This window comes from Thermobia domestica, chromosome 10, assembly GCF_964235325.1.
Source record: "Thermobia domestica chromosome 10, izTheDome1.hap1.1, whole genome shotgun sequence".
In the NCBI taxonomy this organism is placed as follows: Eukaryota; Metazoa; Arthropoda; class Insecta; order Zygentoma; family Lepismatidae; genus Thermobia; species Thermobia domestica.
Window position 1 is genome coordinate 220,069,117 of NC_137463.1, and position 20,386 is coordinate 220,089,502.

Here is a 20,386-nt window from a genome sequence, read left to right on the forward strand (position 1 = left end):
TTGAAACTAGACGTAAGCTCTTTACGAATAGATAATCGTTATTTCCTATAGCTTCGCTGTTATTAGGCTGCGTATATTTAGTCACTTCAAACACGAAACATCGACATAAAAGTCAGTAAAACAGTTGCTTTCATTCTGGAAATTTAGATCTCCAAGATGCTTTTTGCAGTGGGCGATCAATCACAGAAAAAGTGCAGGATATTCTGGCTCAAGTTGAGCAAGACCGACATGTAAACAGCCATAACATCGCTAATGACAAACATCCATTACCAGTGTCAACTCATTCATTAAAAAAAGTTAGCTGAAAACTGTTCTTACCCCTTGGTTGCATGCAACCCGCCTTGTTTTATTGGATTTCTGATTGTAGTATATTTTAGGATAGGTTTCTGCCAGACTGCAGGAATTTATTTTTTTGTTAAATAAATAAATTAATTAATTATTACTTTTTTCATTTCTTTTATATGTATAAACCTTCGTTGGTAATAGCTTATTCTATTACTGAAAACCGCATCGAAATATGGCCAACCGTTGTCGAGATACTTGCGTACAACCATACATATATACATACACACACACACACACACGACAAACACAGAAACTTCTCTTTTATTTTATTTTATTTAATTTATTGAAATCGGTTTTTAAAAGCTTCGGAAGAAGGCTTTTTACAATCAGGGGGTATAATAACAGCAGGTCTTCTCATGTTTGCAACGCCTTCAAGAAAGGAAAGTAACGCAATATTTTAATAACTGCACGACTATTTTACATAATATGATAACTGCAATTGACAATTAATGCTCAGACATACCTGTACATGAGTATTTATATATTTCATACGTCTATTGTTTTTAATTTTCAGTTTTGACATATAAAATCTTTATGTATCTTCAGTATGAACGGAAATTAGCATTACAAAAGTATATCCAGAAGTGATTGTTCTCTGAGAGTTAGGTAGATGGAGGAACGCTCTTGTAATCAAATGTCATTAAAAACAAGGGAGAATTACAAAGCATAAAGCATGATAAGGAAGAGAAGAGATACAGAAGCACAGAAGCGGAAACTTTCCTCTTTTTTGCCTTCTGTCTGTGTGTAAGTTTCTTTTCACTTTTAGTCGCAACCAACTTTAACATGTACAAGGTAAGTTTATAGGCAAAGCCTTGGACTATTTCCTTTCGCAATCGCCAGCAATAGCGTTCCCGACGAGATGAGACGAGACGGCACATAGGTTTTCTCATGTAGTCTTGTAAATTTTGAAGAAATCTCGTGTCCATTGTTGGAGAACTCTTTCTCCTCTCGCTTTCTTTCTCGGTAAGCTTGTAAATTTATGTAGCGCCCGTTTCCCCCCAGGAACAAATATCTCCTGTAGATTTTGGCACAGTTTAAGCATTATTATTTCCTGAAAGGGCTCAGAAACATTATTTGGCGCTGAGTCTTTCAGATGTTTTACATGTAGTGACGTGTAAAATGCTAATAAACTCCCTGATTACAGATGATTCGCTAATTGCACATGGACTGGTTTCACTAATGCAAAGTCACCGGGAACTAAGGAAAACAGATTCTACATTAATGCTACAGATCAGTGTGTCCACTAAGATGTGACGCATATACATTTTACACTGAAATACTATATCACACTGAAATACAAATTTGTTGGGAATGAAAAGCACTGTTCACTGAGATAAAAGAAAGAAATAGTGGACGGAAATGTAAGTTAAAAAGAAAAATAGAATCAAAAGCATTAATAGAATCAAACATCTTATACGTACTAACACAAAGTCTTCTGAAATAAAATAAATTGGCACTGTTCTTTTCTGAAGTGCAATGTTAGGTTTATCTTCTAGAGCGTCCTGGTTGACGCCAGGTCCATATTTACGCACGAGCTCAGGGCAGCAAATTTCCAGCGGGGGAAGGGGGGCATATTAACAATTCAAGATTGAAATATGGTAAGCTGAAAGAGGAGACTGTTCACGAGAGAAAATTTTAAGGATTATCTATATTGAAAACAAAGGTGATACCACATCACAAGTAAGCTTTCTCATTACGACTAGGGATGCGCACGACACAAGATTTGTGGCTGTCTCGTCTCGAAAATGTACTGTAAAAGTGATGTCTCGACTCGAAAAATGTATATTTCTCTATTGGAAGAGCCGTGTCTCGACTCGAATATTGTCAGGAAAATCCTGTCTCGACTCGTCTCGTGCGCATCCCTAATTACGACGCCATTGGCGATAGAAGGAGCTGACGCTATTTTTCACTGACTGCTAATATAAAAGTTATAATGCGTGTCTTTAACCTGCAAACAACTGAAATGAAATATTTCAGTTTAACGTCCCATGTTTTTGCCTGTTAAGCTAAGGAAGACGGATAATTAAGAAAACTGATGATGGAAGAATTGGTGGAATGAGAATGTGGGGAAATGGCATCACCCGGAGAAAACCTACGAGCACGATGTTGTCCACCACACTTACTTGGCCGGGAATCAAAACAGGGATCCCTCGCACTAGAGGTAAGCGTTCTACTACTGAGCCACTGTGCCCCCTAGCACTTGACTAGATACGAACAAATACATAGAGGATTTTTTGGGCCCGCAAAGACATAGGGGCGGCATTTTTAATGAACTGGGGCGAAAAAAAAAAGTTAAATACGTCCCTGGTTAAGACTCTTCGCTAAGCTCATCAACATTATTTAAATTAAAAAATAATTGAAAATAATGAAGAATATCGAAAATATAAGAAGTCAAGTAGTATGTACAAAATGCTATCAACTAATAACAGTTACCCAACCATTTTTTATAAACCAATATGAAGATATAATGGTTGGGTACCCTAAATGATGTTAAAAACTATCATTAGTTCATATAGCAGCATTTTTGAAGATATGATCTAACTCATTTCTTTTTTTTTTTTTATCTAGCTCACTTTTTATATTATCTAGCCCACTTTCTACATTATCTAACCCACTTTCTACATTATCTAACCCACTTTCTACATTATCTAGCCCACTTTCTACATTATCTAGCCCACTTTCTACATTATCTAGCCCACTTTCTACATTATCTAACCCACTTTCTACATTATCTAGCCCACTTTCTACATTATCTAGTTCACTTTCTACATTATCTAGCCCACTTTCTACATTATCTAGCTCTTTCTATATTTCTAGCTCACTTTCTATATTATTGATGTTCTTCATTGTCTTTCTTAATTACTATTTAAAAGAAAGTAGGACTGAAGGTAGCGAATACCCCTACCTCCATGCTATGCCATGTGATTTTGAAGGCGTACAACTGTATTGCTTTTCTTATCACGGATAGCTTCACTTTATGTTTTCTGTGAGAATTCTCTAGGTCGGGGGTTGATTCAGCAAAGTGTCCGACTGCCACAAAATTGTGAACATTTTTAGATGAGTAATTTAACATAGCTCTCTCACTAGGATTATACAAGAGGGAATCAACCATCACTAAGTTTTTCAGGAGGGAAAAATTGCCTGAGAATGGGTCTGTTATGGATTTGAAACGAAGAATATCGCCTTTTTGTTTTCAATTATAACCTTACATGTATTTTTAAGCCTTCACACAGCGAGAGACCCATTCTTTTTCTTATCAATATCACCTGTTAATCCTTGTCAAGCTATGTCATTTTTACTAGATATTTTTTTCTTCCTAAGAACTCTCAACACCGCTCAGATGTGAACTATCTATATTTAACCTTTTTGTATTTGGTAAATTGCCGAAATAAAACTTACGGGAAACAATAATCATATACAGGCCTATTTAATGAAGCAAACTGAAGTTAAGAAACGTTGATTTTATCAGGAAGTGACAATTTTCAACGCTTCATTATGTATTCTTAATATTTTACTCCGGGATCCGTAGCTTGATCCTCTAATTCAACTAGTTTGAAGACAAAGACAGTTAATGAAGAATGGGCTGTTCTGTGCGAATTGATTCTGCATAATATCTGTTCATTTGCAACTGCACCAGATTTAAGTACCGCCATGGTCCGCAGAGCCCGTAAATAAAAGGTAGGTATCGTTTTTCTAACGTTGTTGTTGCATAAAGACGTAAAATAAAAATTATTTCCCTCAAAACGCACATCATTTTCACCAAACTTCAGCTTCTATGGTTGACTACACGATAAAGGGATTGAGTGTCTTGCTTCGGGAAGTATACCTATTTCTATTAGAAGTAACTTCTCTTTTAAAAAAATGTTTGTTCGGGTGGGACGGGACGGGGAGAATCAAAATGTAAAAGGGAGGCTGTACTGGGACATTATTTACAAAAGAGAGTGCTGTGAACAGGACTAGCAATTTATTCCACCATTAATCTTACCTATGAAAGCTTCACTTCCCCAGCAACAGATATGGAACACCTATATCTCGTCTCGTATATCGTCTCGAAAATTTTGCCTCTGTCTCGTCTCGTATATCTTGAAATTTTCCCTGTGCAGTATCGTAAATCATCTCGAAAATTCTGCTTGTCTCGTTTCGTATATCGTCTCAAAAATTCTACCTGTCTCGTCTCGTATATCGTCTCGAAAACTTGGCCTCTGTCTCGTCCCGTTTGCAACCCTACTAGTTTCCAATCTCCCCTGCTTTGAACACAGCCTTTGTCAAAAGATGTTGCTGTCATACACGTGCATAAATAATATATTCTTTTATACACTATTTTTTCCACTTGCTATTTAAGATGTCTTATTTTTTTCTCGTCGCCTAGAATTTTAATGGCGCACTGTGTCAAGACACCCCTCTCTGTGGGTACCCCTGATATTATGCGAAAGTTAGAAAAGATTCTATGAGTATGGATTAGGTGGAAAAGACCTTTCCAAGGTGGGAAGGTTGAATTAAACGTATGGTAGGGAAAAAAGATAATTCCTAACATCCTCCTTACAAATGTCTCTGTCCGTAGTTTTCCCGCTTTGTCACCACATTATTTATGTATGTCGTTCAACAAGACTTTACTTCGGGACGCTAGCAACACGCACACCAGCACAATCCTATCGCTGTAAATTGCGTATATTCCTAACTAAAAATCTTGAAAATCTTCCTTTATTCCCTAAAAATCGAGAAAATCTTTTCTCAAAAGATCATGAAAATCTTACTTTTCCCTAAAAATCGTGAAAAATTTTGTTCTTTTCCTAAAAATCGTGCAAATATTCCTTTTTTCTCTTTCTGAAGACTCTGGCAACCTTAATACCAACAAACAACTGAAAGAGTGCGAAGACGAAGAGAATTTAAATTATACAATTTGAAATATAGGAAAACATTGCATCTTTATTAAGAAATAATTTCTCATCGAGAATCGAAATCATATTTGTCGTGAATATTCGAGCTCGAGCAATCGACATAATCAATCCACTACAAGATTTTGCAATAATGACGTAAAGCTTGTATGATTTCGGCTGTTTTCGATTCACGACGTCTGAGATTCGAGACCCAGATTCGACTCAGCCGAGCTTACAATTGTGACGCAAATGACCTGGCGACTGTGAAGTTATTACTCGTAGTAACCATACATAATTCTGCAACACTATAGCTCTTCATGGACTGTGGCAGACTACAGCTCTTCATGAGGATTTAGTCTGGGAACCACATGTGGAAAAGGGGAGGAGACCAATCAGCACTGTCTCGATTTTTTTTATTTTTTTATTTTTATTTTTATTTTTTTTTTTTAGGAAAATTGCTTGGAAAAAAATTTCTTCTCGATATTGATATTCTATTGTATTGTTGAGTTTAGCCACAGCAGCGAGGGTAGGGCCTATATCAGACGTGGATTTACAGCATAACGTAAAATCCAAACCAAATGAGTTCTCACGGCAATATTAATCATTATAACTACAAATGTTCTATTTCAATTGAAAAAATTAAATGAAATCTCTGAGTTTTACGTCCCACGGTTATGCCGGTTAGGCTAAAGGAGACGGTGATGATGAGAGATGAGTGAAATGGTGGAATGAAGAAAGTGGGAGGAAACGGGAGAACCCCGAGAAAACCCACGAGCACGGTGTTTGTCCACCACAAAGTTCACTTGGCGGGGGCTGGGATCGAACCCGGGACCCCAAGCACCAGAGGTGAACACTCTTACCACTGAGCCACCGCACACCCCTCTCTATTTCAATTGAGCTTTTGCATTTGGCATGGAAGACTGGGGTCAATTCCTGGCACGAACTCACGTGGTTTGGATCCCACGTTAAGTTGTTCGAGTCCATGTCTCAATACAGCCTCGCAGTTGAGCGGGATGGTAAACTTAAATACAAGCCAATTCAATAAATCGTACTTTTGTTACATTTATATAGCTACATACATTTTTGTGTACTTTTGCAGAAACGAAACTAACCAAAATTTTGCAGCTATTCTGCTTTACAAATAATAGCGAAACATAATATATACATGGTATTTTGTTGCCTGAGTGGATCGCACTGCTTTTCACAACAAACACTACACTGCTACAGATATAAGCACTGACTTCCGTACTGTAAAAGCATAAAATTCGCATCATTTAAAAGAAACTTCCCCCGACTGTTTATAATTTCACTTTCTGTACGTACGTTGACTTGAAAGCGCACCACTTTCCTTCTTGACATATTCACACATAAATACCGCAAGCGTGATCTCACAATACGGATCTTAACTAGCACAACGGAGAAAGAAACATTGCAAAAGCAAGAATTTCCACGAACTTCAACATTTATGCACACATGCACGTTCTAGTGATTAAAAAGAGATTTAGAAAAGCTTCTGCAAACGATCGGAAATCTGTTATAAATGCTTTCAATGTTCAGCAAATTATTATCAATTAACATTTCTCACTCAATTAAAATGCTTTTCACAACAAAGAACGTACTTAAAAAGAAAATCTGCGCAAAAGATTAGAATGTTCAATGTAAAACTTTTTTTTTTTTTTTCATTTCCAGGATATACGAAAGTGCACGCAAACAGAGTTCTACGTTTACAAAATTACCAGAGCTAACAGGGGCACATGAGATATTACTGGGCTGAATAAAATGTCATAGGTATTGTGCTATTATTGGCAGGTCACCTGCCGCAACTAAGAAACTTCCAAGCCCCAAGTTTTCAGCTACTCTCTTCGTCTTCACATACGATTTTTCTCTTCTGATACCGTCCATCAATTCTAGCCTCCTTCGCCTCCTCCCTCTCTTTCCTGCCGCCATACCCTCTAGCACAGCGTTTCCCAACCTTTTTCAACTTGCGGCACACTGCGGGTATTACTTGGATTCTCGCGGCACACTTATAGATATTATTATTTGTAAATATAAAACACTGGTATTTTTTCTGCGATTATTGATCTTCTTCTCACAGAGATGAAAGCTCTATCACTGGTTTTCCACAATGATAAATCATTATATTTATTTTTCACCCTAATTTAAAAATTAAAAAAAAAAAAAAAAACAATGAAAAATTGGACTCAGGTTTTTAAAAATACGCTTTCTTTTTAAAAACAGTATCCAACCTTTTACTAAGAAGGAGATCACTAAATAACGAACGAACAAACAAATCTCTCTTACATTTAAAACACAAATGTAGGTAATTTGTCGAAAGGATTGAATGATATTTTCAATTTTCAAGTTATGAAATAGTCTGCAACAATAAAGAAGCAATAATGATCATAAAAATGTTAACAATTTTTTTTTTCAACTTTAGAAATGTATAGAACAGTAACTTAAAATTGTAGATTCATAGTAGAGGTTCATAGTAATCTGAAATACAAATATACATTTTTCCCTATGTTTTGCAATTTGATTGCTATAAAGTTATTAATTTTGTTTCGATTCCTCGCGGCACACCAGCGGCCCATTCACAGCACACCAGTGTGCCGCGGCACACTGGTTGGGAAACGCTGCTCTAGCAAGTCCTTCATGATACAGTTCATTTTAAGCCAATGTCCCAACCACTTTATCTTCTTCTTAACTAAATTGTCCTTTTCTCCCCCACCATTTCCAATGCCATCTCATTTGTTTTCTGCTCGACCCAGATAATTCTCTCAATTCTTCTCCACATCCACATTTCGAAGGTTTCCAAAAGTTTTTCGTCACTTTTGCGTAATATCCATGTTTTCGCCCTATACAGTACAATACTCCACACGAAGCATTTTATCAGACTTTTTCTGAACTCTTTATAAAATGACACAAAATAGGCGTTTCTTCCTCTCAAAGGCTTTTTTTCACCATTCCTATCCTTGCTATTATTTCACGTACGCACTCCATATCATTACTAATAATACCATCCAGATATCCAAACCTAGTCATATGTTTTTTCTCCCCGCCTACTTCTATATATGACACCGACCGCTTCGTTCCAATCATCATGGCTTTTGTCTTTCTAACATTTATTTTCATCCCCTATTTTTCCACGGCCCTTCCTTAAGTTTTCTAACACCTTATTGATTTTCTTTTAAGATTCTGCAATAAGCGCGATATCTGTAGATCGTATACATCTAATAATATTACCTTCTACCGAAATATCGTCTTCGTTACGAACACTCATTTTCACAATCTCTTCTAGTGAGTGAATAAATCTACATGCGTAGTTTTCGAGAAAATCGAAGAGAATCAATTTTAACGACTCGTAAGAAGTATATTGCTCGTTGCCAATAACTGATAGTTTTTTTTATTATTATTATTATTCTGGGGGAGACAAGACAATATTACTTGTACCTACTGATGAGAACAAGTGTATTAGAAATATGGCCAAAATTTAAAAAGAAAAGAAAGAAAACTGCTTTTCAACATCTTACACAATGCGATAAACCAAAACACGAGCAAAACACAATGCGTATATTTATGAACGACATAATAACAAAAGCACACACACACACACACACACATTGTGCAACGTTTACCAAGCACGTTACGCACGAGAAAATTTCATGATATACTCTCCGTTTCGAAATCTTTCAACACAAAGAATGCCTTGACTTGACATTTTACCTTACATCAAATTTTACAGCGTTAGGTCGTAAGCTATAGCGGACGATTTAAGCTTAATTTCTGAAACCAGCAGCATAGCTAGGTGGTTCTTATATTTAAGGGTAAAGGATGAAGGCAAGTCAAAAGAGAACTTTCTTTAGATCTACCAAAATTTAGTTTATTAAGTACAAACTGTAGAATCATATCCCTTAGGCGTGAGGATCAAGCCCTCTCACCCTTCCTGATTACACATAGCGCTGACCACGAGAAGAGAAATAAGATTTTCTCCTGTTGTCTCGTCTCGGAAAATTCCTTTCTCGTCTCGTTTTGAACAGCCTTGTTTGGCCAACCACCTTGCCCATAGTTTGGCAACCATACGCAGAAATCTTAATATTTTGGCTTTAAATTTAGATCTCAATTAGCCAAATAAAATCCATCTTTGATTTAATTCCAACTTAACTAAGAGTATAGAGCTTTCCAAAAAGATGTCAGCGATCAGCTTTTTTATTTTTCTTTTTAACAAGACTGTACATTGGTGTATAAAATTTATACCCTGATTTCTCTTTTTTTCTTTCTTTTACGTAATTTCATCTATCGGAATCGTTCTCGGTCAGTGGTTCTCAAACTTGTTGTTACTGCGACCCACATTAAATAATAAAAAGTATTTTCTCGTCCACCTACTTTTATTCAAATACACATTGACATTCTACTTAATGGTGGTGTATTTCAAAGCAATTAAATTTTGTAAATCATTAAACTTCTCGCGACCCACCAAAGAACGTCCCGCCACCCAGTAATGGGTCGCGACCCACACTTTGAGAAACACTGTTCAAGGTTGTTTGAAGTCCATGAAGGGAATGATACAACATTTAAACCATATTCATTATTCGAGTATGTTTTATAATAATCTGCGTATCTTTATGCGTTGATAAATGATCTTAAATGTGTTCCTACAATCACGTTATCAATTTACACAGTTTTATACTATTGAATCATGAAACACTAAAAGAGTTTGAGAACTACGCTTTTGGTGAACCTGTGCTGTCCATCAAATTCTTGGAATTTCTCGTCTTATTCGAATTTTAAAAAGGTACTTCTCATCTCGACTCATTTTCGAGACGAGACTATTTTGGAACATTTTTTTAGAAAAAGAAATTGTCAGCACTTTCAGTGTCAGGAAAATAAGTTTCTTTTATGATTATATTATTATTACATTAATAATAATAATAATAATAATAATAATAATAATAATATTGAAATTTAGATTATGATTTCGCAAGACCCCCCCCCATGCCATCACTCTCTGATGGTCTCTACACAAACACTCTCAGACAAGACTTGCATAAGATTTAAATTCATAATTTGTACTCTTATTAGGCGCGGCTGCTAGGATAGGTTTCATTGCTGCGTAACTCCCTCTTTTTACATTACTAAAAATGCTTGGAAATCTCAAAAGTAATGTTTCTCGAAAATAGTACCTTTGTTCTTCAGAGCAAATATTGTTGATATGTTTCAAGAACTAATATCTAAAGACGAAAACATAGATATAAAGAAAGCGGTGTAAGTCTACGTTTGCACGTGCGCTGAAAGCAGACCTAGTAATATTGAATATGTGGCTTCTACTTCCTACATTGTTTCTATCCTTTTGAATTGTCGAAAAGTAGTTGGCAGGAAAGCTGGGCATTTTATAATCGAGGCTCCCTCCCCCGGGCTTAGACTAACTATCCTGAATGGGTTCAACTTCACTAAACTCAATGGGCCATATGCAGAGTCCTTCTGACATGTGATTAGTGCCATACTAAAGCGTTCGACTTACATATGCTTCCTGCAGAAATTGGACGTTTAGCATGACGCTAATCATTTGTCAAAACGACTCTGCATAAGGCGGTATGAGACTAACTCAGATTTGCACTTCCTTGATCTCGGGCTCGCTATCTTCAAGTAGACTCGTGCTAATTAAATTAATTGGGTTCGCGCAAACTGAAGGGTCGGGCTCGCTTTCTCAATCTCGCTCGAACATCCACTCATTAGTCTCGTTGAAACTCGCGCTCGATCGAACTCAGACTCGGGCCTCACTATCCACTTATAAAACCAGTCCTCAGAGGGACTTGCTCTCATTTATCGAATGCAAGACCGATAGAATCCAGGAGCTGGGTTCAGTCTCGCTACTTTCGGTTACAGTCACTCGACACCCGAAAGTATATTTCTGTAATAGCTACGAATCCTTCCACTTAGCAGCACTTAACTCAATCGTTCCTCGCAGCTTTGGTGGAAATGACACAAGGTGATGGGTGCCAAAAATATTCTAAGAATGAGGAGAATAATTAACAAAGACACAAACACAAATCACTAACAAAAATAAAAGAAAATAAAATAAATTGATGATTGATAGAATTGAATTCGAGTTACTTTTACGAAGACAGAGGAAATGATATGTAGAACAGTTCATTTATTTTAAATTTAATCCTGCTTAAAAAAAAAAAAAAAAAAAAAGAGGTTATTTTATTACAGATGCACATGGAAAACGTTCCGGTATTTTTTTTTTTCCTTTTAATCCTGTAAATGAGATTCAACACGGGAGACAATCATTATAATATCCCTCATATCTACAGTATATGTTCTAATTCACTGAACTAATGTTAAACCATATCGGTGAATAAATCCTGTATGAAGCAAAACTTTAAACTTACCTTAACCAATAACTGTTCACTACATTTAATAGCACCGACTACAAACACCCGAGTTTTCTTCGAGTATTTCCTAAATCTTTTAGGTCAAAACTGAAGAGCAGGAAAGCATGTCAGGGTATGTTCACATACCTTTGGTAATGCAATCTCTGCTTCTACAGACCCCTTACCGCTACTGACTGGTAATCAATTAAATTAAACCAAGCTTAAGACTAATGCAGATTAAGTAATACAATTTAAATATAATGATCCACGCGTTGTCTCCCATATCCAATATTGCTCCCTACACAATATTATGATGTTATACATTAATTTGCATGAATTCTGAACCCAGTGACTGTCATTCAGTCGGCTTTTATGGTGAAACTGAATATTATGTAAACAGACAAAAAAAAAAAAAAAAAAAAAAAAATCAACGTCGCTTTCATTACTGTAGGGTATGTAACAAAGTAAATAAAATATCCATTGCAGAAAAGGTTATCAGTTGTAGGTTTCGTATGATAAGATACACACTCATTGTTCTCAGTATCTAGTACGTGTTGCCAGTGTTCGTACGTATGATGTAAAATTCATCCCACAATTTTATTCCGTAAATACACTGTACATAATTATAATTTAGGAAATACGATTTTCCGATTTCTAATTTCGTATTCAAGCGAGGACATGTGTGCCAACAGTTATAGTATGATACTTATTATAGATTACACAAAACATTTCACTTATAACTTAACCAACTCTCTAATCGTGTAACCCAAAAGGATTTCACCCCCCTCTGTCAATGGTCTAATGACTAGAGTAGGTGCCTCTGATGCATGAGGTTCCCAGTTGGATTCCTCACGGGAGAGCATGGAACGCACTGCCAGAAGCTGTAGTTCTCGCCCTTTACAGCTTCTCTGTCGGCACAGGATGTCAAATGCAAATCAATCAACCCAATAAGATTTCCTATCGGGAATTGCGCAAAAGGATCCTCTTCCGTGATTGAAAAAAAATCCTCTACTGAGTTCAAATAATCCCAATATTGTAACAATAGGATTTATTGCTTACAAACAAGTAAACTACATTGCAACAGAAATACCTTCTGCCACCAGGAGACTATTTAATAAAATTACTAGTTTTATTAGCATTAGCATTTAGAAATGACTTTCACCAGTATTCTACAATTTCTGCTTTATATTTTACAACTTGTAAAATACACATTACAAGACTTACTGCTTTCAGAAATAGCCGATAAGAAAGTTGCTCACGAGATGAGAAGTATCTTTTTTAAACTCGGGACGAGATTAGAAATTTTGCGTGTCTTGTCTGCGATACTAGTTCATCTAACGTCTTAGATTTCAAACTCATGATACACCTATCATAATCTGGGATCTGCTGCCCCTACCCCAAGTTTATACCTTTCAGATCCGCCACTGATGAAATGTCTCAAATTCATCCCTTTGTTAGCAAGGAATCGTCAAAGTAAATAAGAACACAAACCTTTACTGAAACAGACTGGTTTAGTTTGTGCTCTGTATTCTGTCCCACAGCCAAATCGGAACTCTTTCTTTTTTACAACTAAATAAGCTACAAGAATTTGTTGACTGATTATTTCTTGAATATATATCATGTATTTATCTATAAAAAATACAGCTTCGGAAGGCTGAAAGTAGTCGCAGAAGAGACTAAGATGCCCTAACCACCACGTAGTTACGGGCCTCAATAGATCACGTATCAGAAAATATAATTTTTAAAACAATTCCAGTTTAGATAAAGTAGTTTACGAATTCAACATTATTTTACGGCATATCTTGCAAACGGAAAATACTAGTCACGAAGGCGAACCCTCCCACAAGATTATTCCTTCCCGTCGACCGTAATCGAATTCTGTATGTCACATTCACATTACATTAAAAAAAAATCGTCAAGAGAAAAAGATCAACGTTGCATGCGACAGGATGCTTTGTTATCGGGGCGTTTCCTTCAAAGCAAATCGCGATTTGCAAGGTAGGCAGACAGAATACTCTAACTAATCACATCTTTTTAGCTTTTTCATGACTGCTTCAAATGGCGGAAGAGCAAAAATACATGGAAAGAAACGATTTTATCAAATTCCATAAAGAGATGTATCGCAATTGGCAAAATATTATAGAAACGAGTCCGAACAGTTGAATGGCAAGGTTTGTATTGGAGATTATTAAGTGGAAAAGGTTGGAGCTCGTGATTCCATCTAATGTATCAGCTATTTTAACCACTAATTGACCTATAATAACCATACTACCTTTCTTTTAATACTTTCGCACATTATTATTATTATTATTATTATTATTATTATTATTATTATTACCAACATACTGAAATTAAATTTGCCAAAGACCAGTCTTCCTAATTGAATGCTCTGTGACGTCACACTTTCCTGCTCTTTGTCTCGGTAAATCACATGGAGAGGTGAAGGAGCAGGTAGGAAACATGAAGAGACAGTACTGACAACCAAACAAAAACCTTGACAGCGTCATTGATGGTTTCGCAGACATACCACTCGCGAATGCATGACTATTCGTACACAGCCACTTTGTTTTTTATTACGTTCTTCTACGTCACCCCTCTCTTGTTCCTCACTGTGGTTCTCTTTGCTTTTCTGAAACTGTAAGAGCGTGCTCCTGTCATAAAAATAGAAGATGCGGTGTCGCGAAATGCACTGTCGTAGACAGAATTTGATATACAGTATAGATATGATATATATATAAGACATTCCAATATATACATAAGACTACCTTGATATATATATATATATATATATATATATATATATATATATATATATATATATATATATATATATATATATATATATCAAGGTAGTCTAAAAAAGTATTGAGCCTATTGCGCGCGAGATGGTGCGAGTGTGGTGTACCAAATCTCGTGGTATATGAGTCATAATGGGTCACGCCTAACGCCTTTTGGCCTTTTGACAGCTGAAGCTAGCAGAAGTGCAAGAAGTGTTTGAATCCTTACAATCATGCCCCATGAAGATAAGTGAGCTCTCCGTAAAACTGAGTTTCATTTTACAAATTCATTTCGATAAACACGCAAATGCTGCGCGGGCTCGTGAGAAAAGTTGTGCTATTTATGGGCAAGACATGTTATACAATGCAACAGCCAATAGATAGTTCAGTTCCTTTTGTTTCTGGAAATTTAATATCCAATATACTCCTCACAGTAGGCGACCAATCACAGAGAAAAAGTGGATGATATTCTGCCAAAAGTCGTGTAATACGGGCTCATAAGCAGTCATGACATCGCCAATAACATCCATCACCAGTGTTATACCATTTGGAGAAAGCTGGCTACAAAAAGAAGCTTAACGATTAGGTGCCAGATTATCTGACAAAAACATTTACTCGATCATGCGAACCTCTACTGAAGTATAACGAACTCTAGTAATTTCTGAAGAGACCTTTCACGAGTAATGAAAAGCGGATAACGTACGGCAACAATGTGCAAATAAATCGTGGTCGAAGCGAAAAGCTCCACAGTCTGGGAAGATCTAGAAGGTAATAGAGATCACTACCTTGTAAAGTAAACTAGACCGTTGTCTTCGGTTCGACTTCCGTTGGAAACTCAAATGTTGATGTTGACACAGCAAGAGATAGCGGACTTCGGTGCACAAAGGACAGAATGAATCGCGTTGGGATCGACGCACGGACAACACATGACGCATCAAACAGCTGAGCGTCCACCATCTGGCCGGCCGGCCATAGCTTTTTATGGACTGTAGCGTCACAGATTAGTGCTGTTAAAATTCGAGTAATTTATTATTCGAATATAGAAAACGAATATACAGATATTCGAACAGCACAAAATTATTCGAATCGCTAATTAAGAAGATAAAAAAGTAACCAGAAGAAAGAAGAGGAGTAAACCCAATATGAGATGGATGGAGCCCCATAGAATATAGATGCGCTCCTCCCTAGAATATCCATACACATGCATTGAAATATTTGCTTTTTTCTGTTTATTTTCTCGGAAATAAAAGTTTAAAATGAAAAGATTTTTGCTTTTTTTTAAAAGAAAGTTAGTTTCTTCTTTTGCCAAAACCAATTTTTCTAATTAACAAACCGTGTTCTCCTATTAAGTCGAAGTTAAATATAAAACTTTACAACAAAAACGCTTTACAACGTTAATTAGGGAAAAATAGCAAATATGTCTGTTATTGCAACCTACCAGACAATAGCAAGCCGCGAGTTTTGTTGCGATAGATTCCTGCAATCTAGAACAAAGCCCCGCCCCCCTTAAATTGTTATTACCCCTCTTGAAGTCTGAAATCAGATAATTGCGATAACGATTTGGTCGAATAACTCATCTATTCCAGGGGCGAAAATCTGTCTTCAACATTTGAAAGACAAGACCTTTTTTTTGTTTTTTTAACGATGCTGAAAAAATTTGTGAAGTTGAAAAACAATCCTGTGGAGGATCAGGGAGCAGAATTGTCTTCAACATTGGAAGGCAGGCAGGTTTGAGGCTTATTCTGAGGAGACATGAATTTCATCTTTCCTTTGTGGCAATCGGACACAAATCATAACATTCCCCCCCCCGGATAATTTGGGGGTACAAACCTCCCAGTTCCAAGATTGACGGGAATATGTCCCCCTCATCCCCCCAGGATTTGCGCCAGTGATCTATTCGAATATTAAAACTAACATTCGGATCGAATAATTTTAACAACACAAGCACAAATTATAACTTAGTTTGTACGTACAAAAGAAATTACTTTTTATGTCTTATTCATTCCCCCCTCTCCTCCTTCAAAAAAGGTGTTAAAGTATCTGCCTGTGTCTTAGCATGACACGAGAAAAATAAATCTACATCAATCTCGAAGCAAGCACGAAGTAAACTCCTTGTAAATTGACAATTTTGTGTCTGCAGTATCTTGGGACAACGAACAACATAATTTCATTTCACAACTAAGCAATACCAGCAGGATCATTGTATGGGAGTATTCGCTTTCCTCATTTATCTTACGTAACAGAAGAAAGGAAAATCAGTTTTGGTGTGTTGAAACTGAAGAAAACCAACTCTCCACACTTACAACTCTCCACAAAATTTAAGATCCTTATGCTACCAATATAAGTATTTAAATAAATAAGGAACATGGAAAAACTCATCCCGACTTTTAAAAAAAAAATTACTTTAGATTTATATATATATATATATATATATATATATATATATATATATATATATATATATATATATATATATATATATATATATATATATATATATATATATATATATATATATATATATATATATATATATATATATATATATATATATATATATATATATATATATATATATATATATATATATATATATATATAAGGTCAATGTTAAATCTTACTTGCACAGAAGTGGAAAGCATAAATGAGCTTTTCAGTTTTATCATTTCTGCTTCTACTGTATTGTGTTATTTGTGACTACCGTATAACGCTAACTTTAAACAATCAAAACAGATGCAAGCTATTCTTAAAACATGAAAATAGAACATCCAGCGAATTGTTCATTTCGAGAAAACGCTATATTGTATTCAACTTTTAAATCAAGTTCAAAACCTGAATTCGATGGCATTGAAGGGCACACCCAGGGTGAAATATTTGAGATGTCACTGTCGAGACGTTTACAAATGGATAAAACTGCATTCTAAGCTTCTCTCATAAAGTTCTTATTTCCCACATTTATTTATACTTATTATTATTATTATTATTATTATTATTATTATTATTATTATTATAACAGAACCCAATAAAAACCTTAAAAGAACCCTTGCTATCCACCCAGAAAATAGATCTCTTATTTGACAAAGGTTATCATTTTGGGGAAAAGACTACTATTGCTCACGAGACGAGATGAGAAAACAAGTTCTCTAGTTTCCTCTTGTAAATTTTGAAAATTGTCTTTTATCTTGAAGGAAAAAAAAATGAAATCTTTGAATTTTACGTTCCACAGTTATGCCGGCTAAGCTAAAGGAGATACTGATGATTAGAAATGAATGAAATGCTGAAATGAAGAAGGTGGAGGGAAACGGGAGAACCCCGAGGAAACCCACGCACACGGTGCTTGTCCACCACAAGGTTTATATGGCGCGAGCTGGGATCGAACCAGGGACTCCACACACCAGAGGTGAGCAGCCTGCGACTGAGCCACTTTTAGCTGCTCCGTGGTACAGTGGTCACTTCTGGTATGAAGGATCCTTGATTCGATATAATGTAATATTCCACGTCCAAAGAAAACTTTTCTTAAATATTTTCCAATATCCAATAATCGATATACTTCTTATTCCATTTTACCTTTTTATTTCCCAATAGCATTTCACACCTTCACTATTATTATCTCAGTGTGACTTGATCTGCTTTCAAGGAGCGTAGTGGCTCAATGGTAAACTGCTCGCCTCTAATGCAAGGGGTTGATCGTTCAATTCTATGTCATGCGTTTGCGAAGACATCGCATCTGAAAGGGTTTTCTTGCCTTATCCCATTTCCTTTCACGTTCTCATATCATTTCTGGACTCCTTTCATTAAGTCCAGGCTTTCATCCAACCAAAAAAGAAGTACGGAGTGGGGGAATGTAAAGCAGCTGCACTTGGACACTACCAACGTACATACTTGGCACATGAAGATATGTGACTGCGATTTATGTCAAATCTGAGGAGGAACCCCACCAAAATATAACTGGAAGAAATATTGCATCCAGGGGCGTAACCAGCTATGAGCTCAGGGGGCTCAGGCTCCTACCGAAACTAACCTATGTTATACAGCAACGTTGCAGGCAAATTTTTGTGAAATTAAAAATATAATATTGATTACAATCAAACAGACCAAAATACGCGTCAAATTTTAGGAATTACTAGTTATTCAAATATTTATCTTGATATACAAAATTATAAATACTAGCGTTCATTATCTGCTTCTCTGGGTTGAAATAAAAATGACAAGCAATATATATTATATATTGCTTGTCATTTTTATTTCAACCCAGAGAAGCAGATAATGAACGCTAGTATTTCCTAGTAATTCCTAAAATTTGACGCGTATTTTGGTCTGTTTGATTGTAATCAAAACGTTATTTATTTACTTTTTAACATTACGTGGGAATGACACAATTTAAAACCTTATAACATGTAGTCAACACCATGGGTGCCCAAAGGGGAAGCAGCAGGGCCACCCCATGGCTCACGAAAATTTTCTGAATACAAATAAAAAAAAAATACCAACGTGGATGGCATTTAGTATCTCCCCCAACTCGTTTTATGGTTCCAGAACCGAGAACCTTGTTTTTGTCTAAATTGTGATCTAGTTGTCCCTAACTCAGCTATATTTTGTAAAGTAAGTAACACACTGTAAATCTTACATGTCCAAGATTGGGGGAGATACTAAATATCAGCCCCAAACGTAATATAGCAACCAGGGAGATGCTCCCCTCCTAGAAAGTTTTCTTCGGGCGTCCAATTTGTTTTCGGTTTTGGACTCCAGTTGAGGTATATAAGATTCTCCTACTTCTTTTCTCCTTCCTCTTCTTTGGTCCTGTCCTTCAGAAGTACACGAAACTGTCATTTTTTAAAAATAGCTTTCTTGTTATATTTCTTCACGTCTCAAATTAAATTGTCTTACTGTAATGATTTGCTGAAATGAACAACTTATTACAAAACACTAGCTTCTGATGACAGAAGGAACACGCACACTGACTGCTTAAAATAGAAATTCGTGTTTCCTTTTTTTCTTTCACTTTTTGTTAATACCTTTGCTATTATCTCGCCGTTTTTCCCTTGAAAGGCTTCACAACATACCACAAAAGACTCATAAAAATAAGAAGACATAAGAAGTGAAAACCTCAAACTTGACTAACAATGCAATTCACTTACCTTTATCACTGCGATTTAAACCACAATCCTATTGGAAAATCCCTGTGTTCTTGGTCCACTGTCCATACACTTTATCATCAAAAATTTTCTGTTTGTCTTTCACACCGGCACAAAACGCGCCACGTCCGTACTCTTGCAGAGTCACTGACTGTATCGCCTGCTCGTTGTCTGGAAACGAGTGGCACTGCGATGCGCGCTGTGGAAAGAATACCGGTACTCAGGGGTGTCCACACAGACAAACGTTGCAGCGTTGACAGCAGACAATTTATTACTGTGTACTGTACATTGACAATTCGCTTTTCTTCTGTTTTCCTCTCAGAGGTGTCCCTGGACCGGACATTCTCCTATGTGAAGGTCATCCTCAGTTTGTAAAACAAAAGGGGTAATTTGCAGTGTTAACAATAAACAGAAGATCGTGAGGGGCAGGAAATACAAACTTGAGCTTTCCTAATGGTATTCACAGATAGTGCCGTTCTCCCCTGAACAAAAGGTTGGGATATGTATTTTTTTTATTTTATTTTATTTTATTTATTTAATGAAAGAAATACATATAAGAAAGCACAAAAGAATATTTTGGTAAAAGGCTCTGAAATATATGTAATAGTATCAGGCCCCTAGGCAGAAGAACGCCAGAAGGAGGACAGAATATTTTATTGGGGAGCTGAAGGTGGTCACAGAGAGGCTGAATCTACCTGGTCATCCTCTAGCTCTACCTACGGGCTTGAATAGTATTCAAACCAACTGCTTTTCCATCTTGAATTGTTGTTCCCAGATTGAACTTGAAACTAAATATTTACATGTTTACTGTATTATCATCATCGTTGTCATTAATGTTAGGATGAAGCTCTCTAGTGTATGCTGTTAGGCGACAATAT

At 36.2% G+C, this 20,386-nt stretch overlaps 1 protein-coding gene across 4 annotated transcripts in view; it reads right to left on the reverse strand.

The window, feature by feature from the left end:
* jar (Myosin heavy chain 95F jaguar) overlaps window positions 1-19,747 on the reverse strand; it is a 264,927-nt gene extending 245,180 nt beyond the window's left edge. For 2 of the 4 annotated variants that reach the window (XM_081729112.1, XM_081729111.1), the window contains exon 1: window positions 19,512-19,742. The gene's annotated coding sequence lies outside the window, so the exon portion shown is untranslated. Of the gene's footprint in view, window positions 1-19,511 lie in introns of all 4 variants that reach the window. The other 2 variants (XM_081729110.1, XM_081729113.1) reach the window with 2 other exon arrangements.
* Between the last annotated feature and the right edge of the window lie 639 nt (window positions 19,748-20,386).